The sequence below is a fragment of the Panthera uncia genome, chromosome C2 (genome assembly GCF_023721935.1).
Source record: "Panthera uncia isolate 11264 chromosome C2, Puncia_PCG_1.0, whole genome shotgun sequence".
NCBI lineage: Eukaryota > Metazoa > Chordata > Mammalia > Carnivora > Felidae > Panthera > Panthera uncia.
Window position 1 is genome coordinate 25,364,045 of NC_064810.1, and position 18,398 is coordinate 25,382,442.

An 18,398-nucleotide genomic window follows, 5' to 3' on the forward strand; every position below is an offset into this window, starting at 1 on the left:
AAAGCAACTTCAGGGGCACCTGGGTGGCTCAGTTGATTAAGCATTCGACTCAATTTCTGCTGAAGTCATGGTCTCATGGTTTGTGGGTTCAAGCCCTGCATCGCTCTGTGCTGACAGTGCAAGATTCTTGGGATTCTCTCCCTCTCTCTCTGCCCTCCCCCACTCACCCATACCTGCATGCTCTCTCTCTCTCAAAAATAAACATTTCATAATAATAATAATAAAATGAAAAAGCAACCTCACACTTAGCTGTACTTGCTGTTTGTATTGGTTTTTGCCTTACAAACACAGCAATTATAATAAACTCTATTTTGTGGGATTCCCAGCAAAAAGGAAGAAAAATGGTGGCCTATAAGTATATGTTCCACATTATCATGTATATTCCTGACCAGAAGGAATCTCCACTTTGACTAGGCTTCAAAAACAACTGAATCCCCTCTGCTTACTTTTTTTTTTTTTGCAATTTTTGTATTTTTGCTGGGTTTCCAATTTTAACACATTTTTAAAGCAGTTTAAAATTACAACGAAATTGAGAGAAAGAGAAGAGATTTCCCTTTTTTCCCCCACCCCCACATATACAGAGCCTTCCCCCATTACCAACATCAGTCACCAGAATGCTGCATTTTTCTTTTCATTTCAAGGATGAATCTATATTGACACATTATAATCATCCTAAGACCACAGTTTCCTTTAGGGTTCACTGTTGGTGGTATACATTATATGGGTTTGAACAAATGTATAATGACATATATCCATCATTATAATATCATAGAGTATCTTCACTGCCCTAAAAATCCTCTGTGCAATCTGGCTAATCACCTCCTCCCCCATACACAACCCCTGGCAACCACTGATCTTTCACTGGGTCTATTTTGCCCTTTCCAGAATGTCATATAGTTGGAATCATACAGTACGTAGCCTTTTCAAATAGGCTTCTTTCACTTAGTAATACCCATTTAAGTTTCCTCCAGGTCTTTTCATGGTCTGCTGCAATCTTTCTTACACATCCGATGACTGGAAAACATCCCCCGAAACTAGCTTCTGACGCCCTTCATTTCAAGCCTTCTTTCTTCTCTACTGTGCACAGAGCCAAGGGCTATCAGAATTGGAGACTGAGCGGGAGAAGAAAGGCACCATAGGATGTGTCTGGAAAGCTACTCCTACCCCAGAACAGCTAGCAATAACTTACCCACACATGGAAATAACCTAAAAATCCCACACCGCATAAATGCATCCTCGACTCAACTTCTCTCAGCCAGGTGCCAAAAATACTCCAAGGTCACCCGACAGGAGGTGAAACCTGATGGAGAGGTCAGAAAGGAAAAAAGACTACAGTAATCTGGACTGTGGTTCCTCCTGCAATGACGATATAATCACATTGTTAAGGCCCCTCCCAGAGCCTTGGAAAGAGCCTGTGCTAGGGAAGTGCCCTGTAGCTTAAGTTTTATTTGCTTCACAATAAACCTGCCTTCCTCTTCTCACATGTAAAACAGAGCTAATATTGGCCTAGCTTTATTGAAATGACTGAGTGGGGAAAATATGCAGAAACACTGAAAACTAAAGGCTCCTGGGAAAGTAGACACGCGCACGCCAGACACCAAATTCTGTGGAGAAAGTGTCTCCAAACGTTATCATCTCAGTGAATGTGAAATGATTATCTTTCTGGCTTCCTTCCATCTGGGTTTGCTTTCTTTTCCTTTTATCCTCACTTTTACATATAATTCTGGTGTCTCTTTCCCCCACTTTGCTTATATATTTTTCTTCTCTCATATTTTGTTTCCTGTTTTCTCTGCTCTCTCTTTTCCCCGTCCAGCTGCTCTTCTCCCCCTCAGCCCACAATTCCTGTGGCCTGTAGAGCTGCTCCTCCAGCTTTTCCTAAGCTGCTTTAAAACCTACAGATGCTAGGATAGCCATCAATCTAGAAGACACAGGCAGCCATGTGATGCCTGACTCTCCAGATGGGGTTTCAGGGTGACCCTGCCTGATCACCAGGCTCGACTTAGGAAATACAGCCACTGATGAAATTCATGGCAGGCAAACCCCCTGCACAATGTGGGGCAACAGCATGATGGATGGGCCCCTGATGATGGATGGCTCCTCTCTTACCCGTAGTCCATGAATTTTGGTTCATGAATTTCCTCCAACAGAGACTGAGTTGTCCAGAGATAAGATAACAACACAACCAGGCGCTGGGCTCTGGGCTTACTACTTGCTTAGGGATATCACCCTCATTAGTCAAGTAAAGCACATCATTACTGACAAGGTAAGGTTTTAGTCCATTTTAGTGGTTTTAAAATTAAACAGACAGCTGGTGTACCGGTCAAGATTCCTAGCACTGTAAAAAATTCTTTTATAAAATATGAGCAAAACATGGAATTTAAGTAAAAGGGAAGATTTATATATAGGAGCTTAATAATCCTCCTTGTCATCTGTTCATTCTTTTGGGGAAATTACTATTACAGCTCACTATAATCTTAAGCCTTCATAGTTTTCTCTTTTTTTTTTCTTAATACGTGACCCTGTTTTTAGTATTAGGGAATGAATCAGAAGTCCGAATACAAAAAAAAAAAAAAATTGGGTGATTTTAATATATCTGCTAACATTGTCTCATTAATCCTCATGGTACTTCTGAAAGATGTATGCAATGTATTTTTATCTCCATTTTACAGAGTGTGAAACCAAGATATCCTAAAGCTCTTTAAGCATACTTAAGATCACAGAGGCGTTCAGTAATATAGTCAGAAATAAAAGCCAGCTTTTCTTGCAAGCAGGTCTCTGACAATTAATCAGAATCACAGCAAGTCTGCTCTTTCTTTGATGACTAGAAATTTCGTCTGAAGCTGAATGCTGATTTAAGCATGAATAAAGTCATCACAGCTGGTAATTTTATATCTTTAGGAGATTTTTCAGTCCAAAAACCTGTAACATAACATGTGCCCCTGCTTAGATTTGGTACATCACAGCAAAGACAGCTACCAGAAAAAAAAAAAAAAATTATAAAGAAAATCTTAGTCTCCCTTACTTCATTTATAAAATTCAAAAGTCATTCCTATGGAAAACAGAATCCATAGACTCCAAATGAAAAAGAAGTGGCAATGCAGAGTCAAGATTTTGTAAGAACACAGTCAGTATCTTGGAAATTGGACTCAGTTATCTCCTGGGGATTCTGGTTCCTGGTCTTGCAACCAACACTGCCAAGCATGAGTAATAATAACAGCCATGTCAACATGGAGCTGATATGGCAAAAATCACTCTTGTTTCCCCAGTGCTTGCCTTAGCCTAATGAGCAAGGTATTTAATGCATAATTATCACCTACAAAAGGGAGGATATGTGAATCGATGATACTCAAATACATCGCTATCACTCTGCCCCAACGTAATTTCTACCTGCAGACAATCCTAATGTTCCTGGAGTATTTCAAGTTCTTTCCACTACTTAACACTTTAACAACCAAGGGATCTCTTCCATCAACCTTCCACAAAAAAGAATTTCCCTCTCTATGATGTCCAAAGTTTTACATGTGGACTGCCTTCATGTCGCTTTCATTGAACAAATAACAACTAATTCAATGGTGTTCCAATTTTATTGACCATAATAGTCACCTGGGGTGCAATGTTAAATATTCTCAGGCCTCCAGCAATTCTGATTCAGAAAGGAGGAAAGGACTCAACATTTAAACAAAAACCCCAAGGAATTCTGATACAGGCATTACAAGGACCACTCTTAGAAACCAAACAAAACAAAAAACCCACCTCTCTGTAATGGCCCTCTATTCTGCAGCTTAAAAAATGGAGACTCAGAAAAGTTTTTCACCCAAGACCATTCATTCATTCATTCAGTCAGTCAGCCAACAAATACTATAGCATAGATGCTCAGACAGTATTGGTTTGTGCAGAATTAGAGTCTGGCCTGGTTCCTAATCCATGGTTATTTCTACTTAGGCTGATGCCTTATGTTATGGAAGTTCCAAATAATACAGGAGACTAGAAGGGGGTGGTCAGGAAAGGCCTTGTGGAGTGGATAGAATTTGGAATTAACTCATGGATAAAATTCCAGTTGTCAAGATGAGAAGAGAGGAACTAGCCCAGCAAAGATATTAATAATGGTCCAAGGGCTTGTGTCCAGAACTGCAGGTTGCACCAAGTAATACAGATGATGAATGAGGCAGAAATGAAAAAAGAGTGATATATCTTAGAGCCCCCCACTTGGCATGTTTCAGGAGACCTCAGAGGCTTATAACCTATATCTCTTGGCACTTCTTACAGCCACATCCAAATTTGTTGGGGTTCCCATTGGAATAAGGAGAGTCCTGCCAGCAGCGGCCTGAGCCCTCCAAACACAAGTACCCTCCAGCCTCTAGTGCCAGCAGCTTTGTCCTGAGCACTTTTTTCCCTGTGGAAAAAACGTCTTCTTCATTAATAATTTACAGATGCAGGATTGGGAAGGAGATGAAAAAGGTTACATGCAAAAGCCAGAAAAAAAGTATAAATATGATGTGGAGTGAGTCCTCAGGATGCCAGGGCCTCAGGAGGGAGAGGAGAAACACTAATCAAGATGTGTAAGCATGAGCCACCTGGCTGGCTCAGTCAGTACAGTATACGACTCTTGACCTTGGAGTCATGAGTTTGAGCCCCACATTGGATATAGAGCTTACTTTTTAAAAAAGAAAGAAAAAAAAAAAAAGGTGTGTAAGCACGGAGTAATTTCTCGCGGCACTTTGGTTCTTGGCCCAAGCTTTGATTAGAATCAAAGGAGCTTCTGAAAAAATACCAATGCCTTGGCACCTCCGCAACCAATGGAATCAAGAGCCAAAGGGTGGAATTGAGGCATCACTACATTTTAAAAGCTCTCTGGGTGGATCCACTGGCATCCTGGCAGCCTGGGTTGTGAACCACTGATCTAAAAGGTTAGAAATTCCAGAATTTGCAGCATTATTTAAAATAGTGAAGACATGGGATCCACCAACGTGTCCACTGACAGATTAGTGGGTAAAGAAACTGTGATATATATATTAGAATACTATTTAGCCGTAAAAAAGAAGGAAATCCTGCCATTTGAGACTTGCCATTGGATAGATCTTGAGGCCATTATGCTAAGTGAAATAAACCAGAGAGGAAAATACTGTATAATCTCACTTATATGTGGAATCTAAAAAACAAACAAACAAAAAGCCCAAACTTATAGAAAAGGAAATCAGATCCATGGTTAGCAGAGGCAGGGGTCAGGAGGGAGGAGGATTGAATAAATGCCATTAAAATGTACAAACTTCTAGTTATAAAATATATAAGTACTAGGAATACAACATGATGATTATAGTTAACACTGCTGTACAGTATATTTGAAAATTGCTAAGAGAAAAAATCCTAAAAGTTGTCATCATAAGGAAAGAAATATTTCTTCTTTTTTTTATGTATATAAGATGGTGTATGTTAACTAAACTTACTATGGCAATCATTTTGTAATAAATGTAAGTCAAGTCATTATGCTATATACGTTAAACTCATCTGGTGCTGTATGTCAACTATACCTCAAGAAAATGAAAAACTAAAAACAGAATGGCAGAGCTTGAATACAAAAATGCAATATAAATGTGCTGGAGACAATGATTTGAGCTGCAGGTGGATTAAAACAGAGTAACTTCAATCTGTGACTAAGACTGAACAAGAGAGGCCTCAGTAATCCTAGGAACAAGTTAAAGGCATAAGCCAGCATCTGAGGCTGGCACCTAAGGTTCTTGGAGAATCTGAATAGTAAGCCAGTGGGTGCCAGGCTAGATAAACTCATTTTTTAAAATATGTACATACTTCAAACCTATTATTATCTTCATTTTTCAAATAAGGAAGCCGAGTCATACAGAGGTAAGGTTGCCTAAGGCTCTTAATAGGACATTTGCTCAAAAACAAGTAAATGAATATTAAATCAAACTGATTTCAATACACGCAATAGAATACGGTTGAATTAGAAAGCACTGCCATTTTTGTAGGTTAAAAATAGTTTAATATAGGGATGCCTGGGTGGCTCAATCGACTTTTGATTTTGGCTCAGGTCATGATCACAGAGTTCATGAGTTCAAGCTGTGCAGAGTGGAACCTGCTTGCGATCCTCTCTTTCCCTCTCTCTCTGCTCCTCCCCTGCCTGCACACATGTACTTTCTCTCTCGATCTCTCAAAATAAATAAATAAACTTTAAAAAAATAGCTTAATATAGGCAATTCTACAGAGCTTATCCTAATACATTCCTGTCTGATCTTGTCTTTAGGTATGGTTCTTACTCAACTGTTGTTCAGACTGTATCTTTTGGCGGGGGGGAGGGGTGGAAATTCTTGCTGACCTTTATTTTTTTTTTAACTTGCCTTATTTTTTATTTTTTTAAATTTACATCCAAATCAGTTAGCATATAGTGCAACAATGATTTCAGCAGTAGATTCCTTAGTGCCCCTTACCCATTTAGCCCATCCTCCCTCCCACAACCCCTCCAGCAACCCTCAGTTTTTTCTCCATATTTATGAGTCTCTTCTGTTTTGTCCCCTTTCCTGTTTTTATATTATTTTTGTTTCCCTTCCCTTATGTTCATCTGTTTTGTCTCTGAAAGTCCTCATGAGTGAAGTCATATGATTTTTGTCTTTCTCTGACTGACTTCACTTAGCATGATACACTCCAGTTCCATCCACGTAGCTGCAAATGGCAAAATTTCATTATTTTCGATTGCCGAGTAATTCTCCATTGTATATATATACACCACATATGCTTTATCCATTCATCCATCGATGGACATTTGGGCTCTTTCCATACTTTGGCTATTGTTGATAGTGCTGCTATAAACATGGGGGTGCGTGTGTCCCTTCGAAACAGCACACTTGTATCCCATGGATAAATGCCTAGTAGAGCCATTGCTGGGTCGTAGAGTAGTTCTATTTTTAGTTTTTTGAGGAACCTCCATACTGTTTTCCAGAGTGGCTGCAACAGCTTGCATTCCCACCAACAATGCAAAAGAGATCCTCTTTCTCTGCATCCTCGCCAACATCGGTTGTTGCCTGAGTTGTTAATATTAGCCATTCTGACAGGTGTCAGGATGTATCTCATTGTGGTTTTGATTTGTATTTCCCTGATAATGAGTGAGGTTGAGCATTTTTTCATGTGTCGGTTCTGGATGCCTTCTTTGGAGAAGTGTCTATTCATGTCTTTTGCTCATTTCTTTACTGGATTATTTGTTTTTTGGGTGTTGAGTTTGATAAGTTCTTTATAGATCTTGGATACTAACCCTTTATCTGATATGGTTCAGACTGTATCTTGGCCTTATATTCCTCTGGAGCCTTTTTTTTTTTTTTTTAATTTTTTTAATGTTTATTTATTTTTTGAGAGAGAGAGACAGAGTGCGAGCAAGGGAGGAGCAGAGAGAGGGAGATACAGAATCCAAAGCTGGCTCCAGGCTCCGAGCTGAGCTGTCAGCACAGAGCCTGACGCGGGGCTCAAACTCACAGCCAGATCATGACCTGAGCCAAAGTCAGACGCTCAACTGACTAAGCCACCCAGGTGCCCCTGGAGCCTTCTTCTAAATACAATTTCCAACATACCAGAATTATAAATATTCATATATCAACTTATCTATCTTTCTATTTGCCTCATATCGGCAATCAGTCCTACTTGATAAAGAGTTTAAACCAAGGGAAGCAGAGTAAATAAATGACTCTCCCTGATAACAAAAACAGGCTAATAAACCTTTTATAGGCTATCAACCCTAGCAGAAAGAACTGAGATTTATTGAACTAGCCAGCTTCCAGGTTTCTGTGAGAACAAGGGCAAAGCTGGCAGCAAAGTAACAGACACAAAGCCTGTGAACTTAGCCTCTAACTTCTTTATTAAAAAGCAGGAAAGAAAAGCATCCTTTTCTCAGAATGTTATCCTAGAGGAAACCTGGCTGGCTCTAACAGTGGTTCAGTAAGTAAGACTATGCTAAGGAAAGTTTAATTGGATTGCCATCCTATTAATTCCATTCTCCACCACAGAGTACTATATTCTATTCGGTCTCACCAGATTGCCTTGAGTAAGTTTCATGAGGCCAAAACCACCTCTATCTTACTCATCTTTTGATTATCAGTGCCTGGCATGGTGAGTACCAAGAGGTACAGGCTGACAAGTATTTGGGGAAGAATAAGTTTATAAAAGCAGGAGTTGATATAGTCACAATACAAACAATAGCTGCTTTTCTAATCTCATCTTGCCAACAACTGGCAATGTGATATTGGACAAGTTATTTAAATTCTCTGGGCTTCCCTTTCCTCATGAGTAAAAGAGGGAATTGGGATCGAATCCCTCTTCAGGGATTCTAATGCACAGAAGAGACTGTGATTGGGTTAGTCTTGTGAACTAGTCAAGAATTTTTAGTTAATGTCTCTGTACTCTTTTCCTGATCTATTCATCATCCTCCTCTATACTAACCTAAAAGCATACCAGAGAAGGGCAAGGATGCAAAAATATGAATCAAATTACCAAGAATTTTCACGAGGCTTTTTGAGGTATCTGAATCCCCTTGACCACATTAGATTTACGATAGCAAGTTCATAGGGACAAAGCCTCAGTATGCAGAAGTTAGGTTCTCTTTGTATATTGTCTGATTCAATTTAGGAATATTTCAGAACCATATTTCATTCCACAAAGTCCACATTTTCACTGCAGCACAGTGCAATTAAAACAACTGAAATTTTTCTGTGAAAAGCCAGTTTCTCCTCTGTGGAATGAGACCAGATAATAGCATCTTTTTAGCAAAGTCAAACTTTTGAAATTCTCTGTCCTTGTAAAGAAACATATCCTCCAACTGGCAAATGGCATATGTCCTAGGATTCCACTCCATTCTGAAAGAGGAAAAGTAGCCCCAAACACCACCACTCTTAACCTATTTGCCAACCTCTTCAGATACCTTTCTACAAGATTATAGTTTCGATCAAAAGGACTATAATATGAGGGAAAAAGAAAAAAAGGAAAAAACAGAGAAAGATCTGGTACTCTCCATATCTACTAGAAAAGCCTTGAACTCTAATCTTACACCCGTATACATGTCTAGACAGGTAACAGAAAGAGGTCTTAGGCTTTTAATTCCCTAATGAAGTTTGAATAATATACTTAAATTTTTGATACTTTTTGGAATATTTAATTATAGCATTTATGAAGCAGCTATGGAGAAAATACCACTGTCCTGGTCAGAGACTGAGGATGCCACATACCTGATGATCCTGTGATTACTGTTGTGTAATAGAGCAATCCAAACCCAGGTAGCTCAGAGCAGTACTCATTTTACGATATGTAGTGGATGTGGGTGAGCCATTCAGATGACCTTTTAAGACGAGGCACTCATTCCCTTTGGAATGATGGTTCTCAGCTAAGTTCCTCACACCACTCTGAAAAGAGCCACCTTGTCCAATGGGCATCCCCCATCTAATTACTGGTCCTTCTTATGGGATCGGCTGATGCTTTTTTTTTTTTTTTTATGACTGCATTGCAGTTCAAGCCTTCCTTCTGTGCAATATTACCTCCTTTTCTCCTCCATAAAAATTGAACTCAACTGTGCTCCCTAATAAGTCTTTGCATATGAAGCTCTATCTCAGAGTTTATTTCCTGGGTAACTCAATGAAAAATATAATAGCAACTAAGGTGGAGACAATGGTGAAAGAAGTATGTCTTTACTTAGGAAGCCCTGGGAGTGATTAGGGGAGACTGAATCAGCCACGGCAGAGCACTTGTTAGTTACACTGTCACCATTAGAGAAGTCTCAGAATGGTAACCACACAAGGGAAATGACTTTGAGTCCTTCCTGGGGGTGAGCCTTGTTCTCTATTCCATTCAGCATTATGCTGAAAAACTGGCTCTGTGGGGGAAAAAAGACATCGGAGTTTCAACCTTTGCTGAAATCCACAAAGTAGTTTGGCTGCTTTCGAACTATTGACTGTTTAACAACTGGGCTCATCAAATTCCTAAATATTTCACAATAAGCTCTTGGGGACCAGGAAGACAGCCATCTTCAGGACATCACTGCAACTTACAGATCTGGTATAGGCCTGTCAGTGGCTTAGACTTGCCGTGGCATGAGAATCAGAAGAAGACCATAGCAACTAAGCAGAACACGCAAATGCTCTCTGACTGAACTTGAATGTGAGGTATATAGAGAATATGAGCTGCCACTTTCAACAATAGTCAAATTATGAAAAAAAGCCTAAATGTCCATCAACTGACAAATGGATAAAGAAGATGTGGTTTATATATACAATGGAATACTACTTGGCAATGAGAAAGAATGAAATCTGCCCATTTGTAGCAACGTGGATGGAACTGGAAAGTGTTATGCTAAGTGAAATAAGTCAGGCAGAGAAAGACAGATACCATATGTTTTCACTCATATATGGATCCTGAAAAACCCAACAGAAGACCAGGGGAGAGGGGAAGGGGGGGAAAAAGTTACAGAGAGGGAAGGAGGCAAACCATAAGAGACTCTTAAATACTGAGAACAAACTGAGGGTTGATGGGGGTGGGGGAGAGGGGAAAGTGGGTGATGGACATTGAGGAGGGCACCTGTTGGGATGAGCACTGGGTGTTGGAAACCAATTTGAGAATAAATTACATATAAAAAAAAAAGAGAGAGAGAGAATATGAGCTGCCAACACCGGAGAGTAAAAGCTAAAAATGCAGATGCAGTGATGCTATAGGGACCAAGAAGCAGTGAAAACAATGAGTAAGCAGTTGGTAATGAAAAGTAACCACGTGGTGGCAAGATCAGAAATGAGGACTCCGAGTGATACAGAGACAGGAAGAGTAACTGTCTCAGTCAGCTGTCTCAGTGGCAGGGTCATATACTGAAGAGCAATCAACTTGCACTATGGACACGGTACCTGGAGAGCTGCATTTCACCCCAGACATGTAGAGCTGTCTGAGTACACAGCCTGTCCGGCTGCAATCTCCATCTTCCTCATTTTCACATACATCCTCACAATCAGTCCCTATTATTTGAAGCAATCAGAGAGAATGTCTGTTGCTTGCAAAGACACGCGTTTATTAACCCCAGGTCACCATCTGAACTGAATAGCTGCAAGGCAGAAACAAACTCAGAGTGTATACAAAGGTTGTTGACATCATCAGAGGCAACCCAAAATAGAAGCAGCAACCAAGGGAGAGACAAAGCCATTCTCTTCCCAGGGTTTAAATATCCATGGGGGGGCAGCATGATTATATCACTCCTTTACCCTACTAATGAAGGGAAGGACTATTAGGGTCTTGGATACCACTCATTCATTCATTCAACAAACATTTAATGAATGTCTATTCTGAGAGCCCAAAAGTATGTGGTGGACTCTGGGGATACAATGATAATCAGAAAAAGATACAGACTCTCCATCATGGAGCCTATAATGTAGTGAAAGAGATAAATATTTTATCAAAAAACTGTCCAGAGAAAACATAGAACTTGACTGTACTAAGTGCTAAGAAGGAGAGATATATGGTTCATGAGATTTCACAGTAAGGTTGAGGGGACTGGCTTTGTTGGGGAGATTAGAGAATTCCTTAAGAAGAGATAAGGTATCAAGATCTGAACAATATGTTCCAGTGAATAGAGGAGGAAAGAGTATTGAGGAAAACGGGAAACATGTGCCAAAGCATATGCAAAGGAGGCCTGGGGACTGGCTGACCTTTGGATTCAGATCTGAGCCCTGGATCAGCAGTATCCATATCACCTGGGAGCTGATTAGAAATGCAGAAATTTCAGGCTCCATCACAGATCTACTTCATCTATTTCATTCTGCATTTTAAGAAGATTCCCAAGTGATCTGTATACATTTTAACATTTGAGAGACTAAAAGAAAACCAGTGTGGCTGGATCTAAGAAAGTGAGGGTTAAGGCATGGTATGAGCCAAGGCTGGACAAGCAGACAGAAAACAAACACCCAGAGCATCACTGGCTGCATTTAAGAGTTTGGCTTTATCCTAAAAGTACTGGGAAGTCATGAAGGGTGTATGTGTTAGGGGTAAGTAGAAGCGAATAGAGCTGCAATGTAGAAACTTATCAGATAGAAGTAGAATTAAATGTGATTTGCAATCAGGCTATTACAATGGTCCAGGCAAGAGAATGTGAAAGTGTAAGCTCTGGAGATGAAGGTGGAGTTGGAAAGAAGTGAATTAATCTGAAAAATACTCAGGAAATAAAGTTAACAAGACATGATGATGGTTTGGATTTGGGGAGAGGAAATGACAAAATATAGGATGCTTTCAGACATACACAAATTATTTTCATGGTCTTTGCTGATTTTTACTATCATATTCACAGCACCAACAATTATGGCAACAGGTACCCAATATTTGTTAAATAAATAAAGGACTGAACTGAATAGAAAGTCTGAGACATCGTTTAGGGAGAAGATCATGAGTTAGGCTTTGGAATTGTTGTGGGTTGAATTGTGTTCCCCAAAAAGATATGCTGAAGTCCTAACCCCCCAATACCTCTGAATGTGGCCTTATTTGGAAACAGGGTCTTTTTGTAGGCATAATCAAGTCAAAATGAGGTCATATTGGATTAAGGGCACTAAATATAATGACTGGTGTTCTTATATATAGAGAGAGATTTGGAGACATGAAGACACACGTGGGGAAAGACAGATACTTTAAGATGGAGGCAAAAATGGAACTGATGTATCTACAAGCTGTGCATGCAGGCAACCACCAAACCCTAGAACACAGGGGCATGGAACAGATTTTCCCTCAGAGCTTCCAGAAGGACCCAGCCCTGCAGACACCTTGATTTCAGACTTCTGGCCTCCACAACTGTGAGAGAATAAATTTCTGTTGCTTTAGGCCTTCCAGTTTGTGGTATTTTGCTATGGTGGTCCTAGGAAACTAATACAGAAATGCATTTCTGATATCCAAGGAGAAATGTCTATTTATAAGTGGTTTGGAATTTGGATCTGAAACTGAGCAATTACCCTAATGAAGTCTCTTAGCCAGAACCTACTTTTCTTAAGATAAACACCTCTGATTACATCCCTCTTAACCACTGTGCCCTAGGAAATATGAGTATCCATCTTTGTTGTAAAGAACAGTCTGTGAGATCCCAAGTACCCCTTTGGCAAGCTAAGGTTTCAGGAAAAAAAAAGATATAAAAGACAAGGAAATGTTACAAAAGAAAATGAAGTCAAGAGCATCAAAAAAAGTTGTTCTGCAGGAGTGCTCCAACTTCTGCTTCAAAGTTCAGAAGGTGCTTTTCTTATGTTTGAGATTGGTGTGTTATCTAATGACTTGGCTACAGTAGTTGCCCAGATGTCTCTTAAAATTTCTTCTAATTCAGCACCCCCTGACGCGGGTCTCGAACCCACGAACCACGAGATCATGACCTGAGCTGAAGTCAGATGCTTAATCAAATGAGCCACCCAGGCGCCCCAAGTCATCACTTTTTAAGAAAGGTTGGGAGATAACCTTTCTGGGGCCTTTCCCAGGATGTAATCATTATCAACTCCCTATAATATTCTAAAGGTCATCCTTATTTATCATAGGCCAGTCTACTTCCCAGGTATCAGAAATCAAATTTTCACAATAAGTTCATTATCCATGCTGTTCTATATCCAGCACAGCCTCCAATATAACCGTGCTTGAGTCCCAAGAATACTAACTGACTGGGAATTTGGACTATCTGGAAATGAAGAACTCATTATTCATCTTGCCTGGGTTTCTGTAGGTTTCTGTGCATGATAGGTAGTCCACTCCTCCAGGCTGGTCCTAAAGAGGGTATGGCTTTGAGCAGGACTATTAATTAATACAAGCCACTAAAGAGCAAGGAACAAGAAAGGTGTTTCATATACAGATAATTTCAAATGACACATGCTTCAAGAGTTCACATCTATCTTCACAGATATAATGCATGGCTGGTACTGGATTCCAAGTTGGCCTACCTAATGTAGCCAAACTCACTGAATGTGACTATATCCGATAAATGATTACTGTATGAAATGCCATCCAAGACTCCCTCTTGGAGTCTTGGCCATCCAAGACTCCCTCCTGGAACATACAGACCTGACAGCCAAATCAAAAAGGCCTCCCTCTTCTCCCCCTGGTCCTACCCCTAGATACCTGCTTCAGAATCAGAAGTATTTCCACAACTCTATGTCAAGTCAAACAAAATTCCTCTAAGCAATACACAGAGATGGACTTGTGAAGTAAACAACTACAAGTGGTCAGGGAGAAGTGGTTAAGGGGTCTGTGGCCAGGCCTCTTTCTCCCACCGAAGTCTTCCCTCTGTCCTGGGCTCCCCTAACTGCTAACTGCTTAACTAACCTTCTGTGTTACATGGATCCTCTCTGTAGACGTAGCCATGAACCAAAACCTTGTTTTTCCCCTTCCCCAACAATAACAACAACCAAAACTAAAATAAAGAAAATACAAAAGCATGAGTAAATGTTCAATTTACATAGCACTGCCAAAGTTGCCCGTGCATTGGGTAATAGACTGATGCTAATACCTAGGAAGCGACTGTCACTCATTTGGCTATCCTACAGCACAGGTGTGCCCTGCTCTCCTTTATCCCCAGCTGGAGAGGGTGAAGTTGGTCTTCCTACCTCAGCACTTGCTACTGAATCCATGTTAGCCATGAAACTCACTAAAGCACAACTGTCAGGTTTATTGGAGTGGTCAGAAGAGAGAAAGAGCTTAGGACTCTGATCTCTGCTCTAATAAGAAGTGTTCCGTATTATCAAGACAATTAAAATAAAGGTGAGAATTTGGGGAGTCAGAAGCCAACCCTAGCAAGTGGGCTACACTTCTACTTTCCTTCATGTTTGCTTTAGAGATGTCTGAGGCTGTACAGCCAGTCTCCTTCTTTATCTCTTTAGATCTGGAGTGCAAGGGGAAAGGGAAAGAGCACCTCAAACAGGCTGAAACTTGCTCCGCAGGCAGTAAGAGCATGGGTCCCAACCTTCAAGATAATCTAGACATTTTCCTGAGAGAAGATCAAGTGACCAGATATTTTTCTTTCCTTTTTTCTTTTTTTTTTTTTTCACCATCAGCAGTGGTCCTGTCTTTGAAAACTCTACCTGGTTGCTCTGTATCAGGTATCTGTATCAGAAAGGGATGTGGACCTGTAGAGAACTCAGAGTACAAAGATAACAAAAATGTAGAAAAGACAAAATCTTAGCTACTCCTCACGTATTTCCTATACCAGTGTCTGTGAAGACTGAAGAGAAACAAAACCAGCAGAGGGAGAGGGAGAGAACTGGATGGTGGGGTAGGAGGAGAAAAGGAGGCAGAGGAGGAGGAGGTAAACGGAGGAAAGGAGGATGAAGAGAAGGAAGTAGGATGAAGAGGAGGGAGACAGAAGAAGATAAAGTGATTGAAAAGGAAAATAATGAGGCTTTAAAGCTAATAGTGAACCCCTATCTTGTTTCACCAGCCCCTAGATCTTCTGCTCCCTGTAGCCAAGGCCTCTAATGATTATCTCCCAAGACAAGCTTTTGCCTGTCCTTATTCTATAGAAAAAGGTTATACTTGGGGCACCTGGATGGCTCAGGTGGTTGAGTATCCAACTTTGGCTCAGGTCCTGATCTCATGTTTCATGAGTTCAAGCCCCACATCATTCTCACTGCTATCACAGTCTGCTTCAGATCCTCTGTTCCCTTCTCTCAATCTGCCCCTCCCCCGCTCACATTTTTTTTCTCTCTCTCTCAAAAATACATAAAACACTTAAGAAATAATAATAAAATAGGAATAAATGTAACCAAGGAAGTGAAAGATTTATACACTAAAGACTACAACCATTGCTGAAAGAAATAAAGAAGACAAATAAATGGCAAGACATCCTATGTTCATAAACTGGGAGACTTCATATTATTAAAATGTCCATACTACCCAAAATGATCTACAGATTTAATGCAATCCCTATCAAAATCCCAATGGGAGGAGTCCACATGGCAGAGAAGTAGGGGGACCTGAAGTTCCCCTGTCCCTCAAACACAGCAGTATTGAGGCCTTAAGACTTGGAATTCCAGGAATCCGGGCTACAGTGACAGAAACATCTCCAGGTACCCACAAGGACAACTTGGCAGGCCATAGGTGCGTGATTGCAAAATGAGAGAAATAAAATGGGCAGCATAGGCACACTGGGGAGGGATCCCCTTCTGTGAGAGACAAAAGAAAGAGAAAGAGAGGCTGTGGAAGTATAGGATTGTATTTGGACAAGAGAAAAACCAAGGACTGAGGAATGGAAAAAAATGAAGAAAGAACCACTTTCTAACACAATCCAGGTTTTGGGGACTTCCTCCGAACTGGGGCCTGCTGCCCTATGCCTGGATAGGAGAGGCCAGCCTCAGACTCAGTAGCAAGCTCAGAGAGGCAGTCGGAGGGTACAGGCCACCCTCGAGTGCTGTGGGAAGAAGGTATATTGTTGCTCCAAAGACAAAAAAAACCCTGCAGGTGCTGGCCAGCCAAACTGGGGTGGGATCCTTTAAGACATCAGGATTTGAATCCCAGCTAAGTGCCTGGGAGGCACAGGAGAGACTGTGGAGCAGGACAAACTAGCCCACTTGCACAGGTGCAGCACTGTGAGGACAGCCTGAACTGACTGGTTTGGGACACCCAATTCTGGGAGGAGAGACTAGGCCATCGCCATTTTTCTCCCCATCACCAACAAGATGGGGTTTCAGGGAATGGACAGCAGGCCCACAGTGGAGGCAGGACTGCTTACACCAAACCCCACCCCTCTGGTAATTGCGTTATCTACCAGAACAAAATTGACACTGACCCAACCAGCCGGCCCTTCCTCCAGACCAGCACAGCCACCAGTTCCAAGGCACCACCAGATAGCGGTCATATTGGTCCAGTGGTTTTGCATTTTCTGATTTGATTCTTAGTCAAGTCTTATTTCATATACATATATTTTTTTTCTTTTTTCCTTTTCTTCCTCTTATTTCTTCTCTTCTCTTTTCTGGCTGTTGGTTTGTTTAGGCAGACATTTTTAATCTATTATTTTTATACCTCTTCTGTATCTCCTTCTTCTTTATTTTCCTCTCTCTCTCTCTGGATTAAGTCTTAGAGTTTCTCTGATTCTCTGCCTGGTCAATTTCTTGTTTCTTTTTCCTCACCCCTGTCATTTTTCTCTTTGTATGGGATAAGGCTTCTTCTGCCACTCCCCCAGCCTTTTAAATTTTTTCCAGGGTTACTTCAATGAAAAATGAAAGCAGACCTGGTGGAAGGTCCAAACCATCATTATGAGTAGGGAGCTAAAACAACCAGAGTCACAACAACAGAGAGCACACAACACACTCCAAAAATACCTGTTAAAGGGCCAGGCGCTGGACAGTGTATGACCCCTTTTTAATATAGTGGTGCTCACAGGTGCAAGACACATAACAAGCTATGAAAACACATAAAGGACAGAAAGCTAGCCAAAATGATGAAACAGTAGAATTCTCCTCAAAAGAAATTCCAGGAAGAAATGACAGCTAGAGAATTGCTCAAAACAGATATAAACAATATATCTCACCAAGAATTTAGAATAATAGTCATAAGATTAATAGCTAGGCTTGAAAAAAAGCATAGAAGACAGCAGAGAATCTATTGCTGCAGAGATCAAGGAACTAAGAAATAGTCACACAAATTAAGAAATGCTGTAAATGAGGGTCCCCTGGGTGGCTCAGTTGGTTAAGCGTCCAACTTCAGCTCAGGTCATGATCTCATGGTTTGTGGGTTCAAGCCTCGGGTGAGGCTCTGTGCTGGAGCCTGGAGCTCAGAGCCTGGAGCCTACTTTGGATTCTGTGTGTGTGCGTCTCTCTCTCTAACCTTCCCCTGCTTCGGATTCTGTCTCTCTCTCTCTCTCTCTCTCTAACCTTCCCCTGCTTGCACTCTGTCTCTCTTTCTTTCTCTCAAAAATAAATAATAAACATTAAAAATTTTTGAAAAAGAAATGTTGTAAATGAGATGCAAAATAAACTAGCTGCAATGACAGCAAGGATGGAGGAAGCAGAGAGGAGAATAAGTAAAATAGAAGATAAAATTATGGAAAATGATGAAGCCAAGAAAGAGATAAGAAAATACTAGACCACAAGGGGAGAATTTGAGAACTAAGTGATTCAATGAAATCTAATAACATCCATATCATAGGAGTTCCAGAAGAAGAAGAAATGGAGAAAGAGGCAGAAGGTTTACCTGAACAAATTATAGCTGAGAACTTCCTTAATCTGGGGAAGGAAGCAGACATCCAAATCCAGGAGGCATAGTGAACTCCCTTCAGATTCAAAAAGAATAGATCTTCACCATGGCATGTCATAGTGAAACTGGCAAAATACAAAGATAAAGAGAGAATTCTGAAAGCAGCTAGGGACAAACGGGCCTTAACCTATGAGGGTAGATACATAAGGGTAGTAGCAGACCTGTCC

At 40.7% G+C, this 18,398-nt stretch overlaps 1 long non-coding RNA gene across 1 annotated transcript in view; it reads right to left on the bottom strand.

Annotated features, from left to right (window-relative positions):
* Positions 1-17,872: 17,872 nt before the first annotated feature.
* The window catches only part of LOC125921744 (uncharacterized), a 45,206-nt gene continuing 44,680 nt past the window's right edge, over positions 17,873-18,398 (bottom strand). The window contains exon 4 of the long non-coding RNA XR_007457480.1: positions 17,873-18,296. This is a non-coding gene — a long non-coding RNA (uncharacterized LOC125921744). The remainder of the gene's footprint in view (positions 18,297-18,398) is intronic.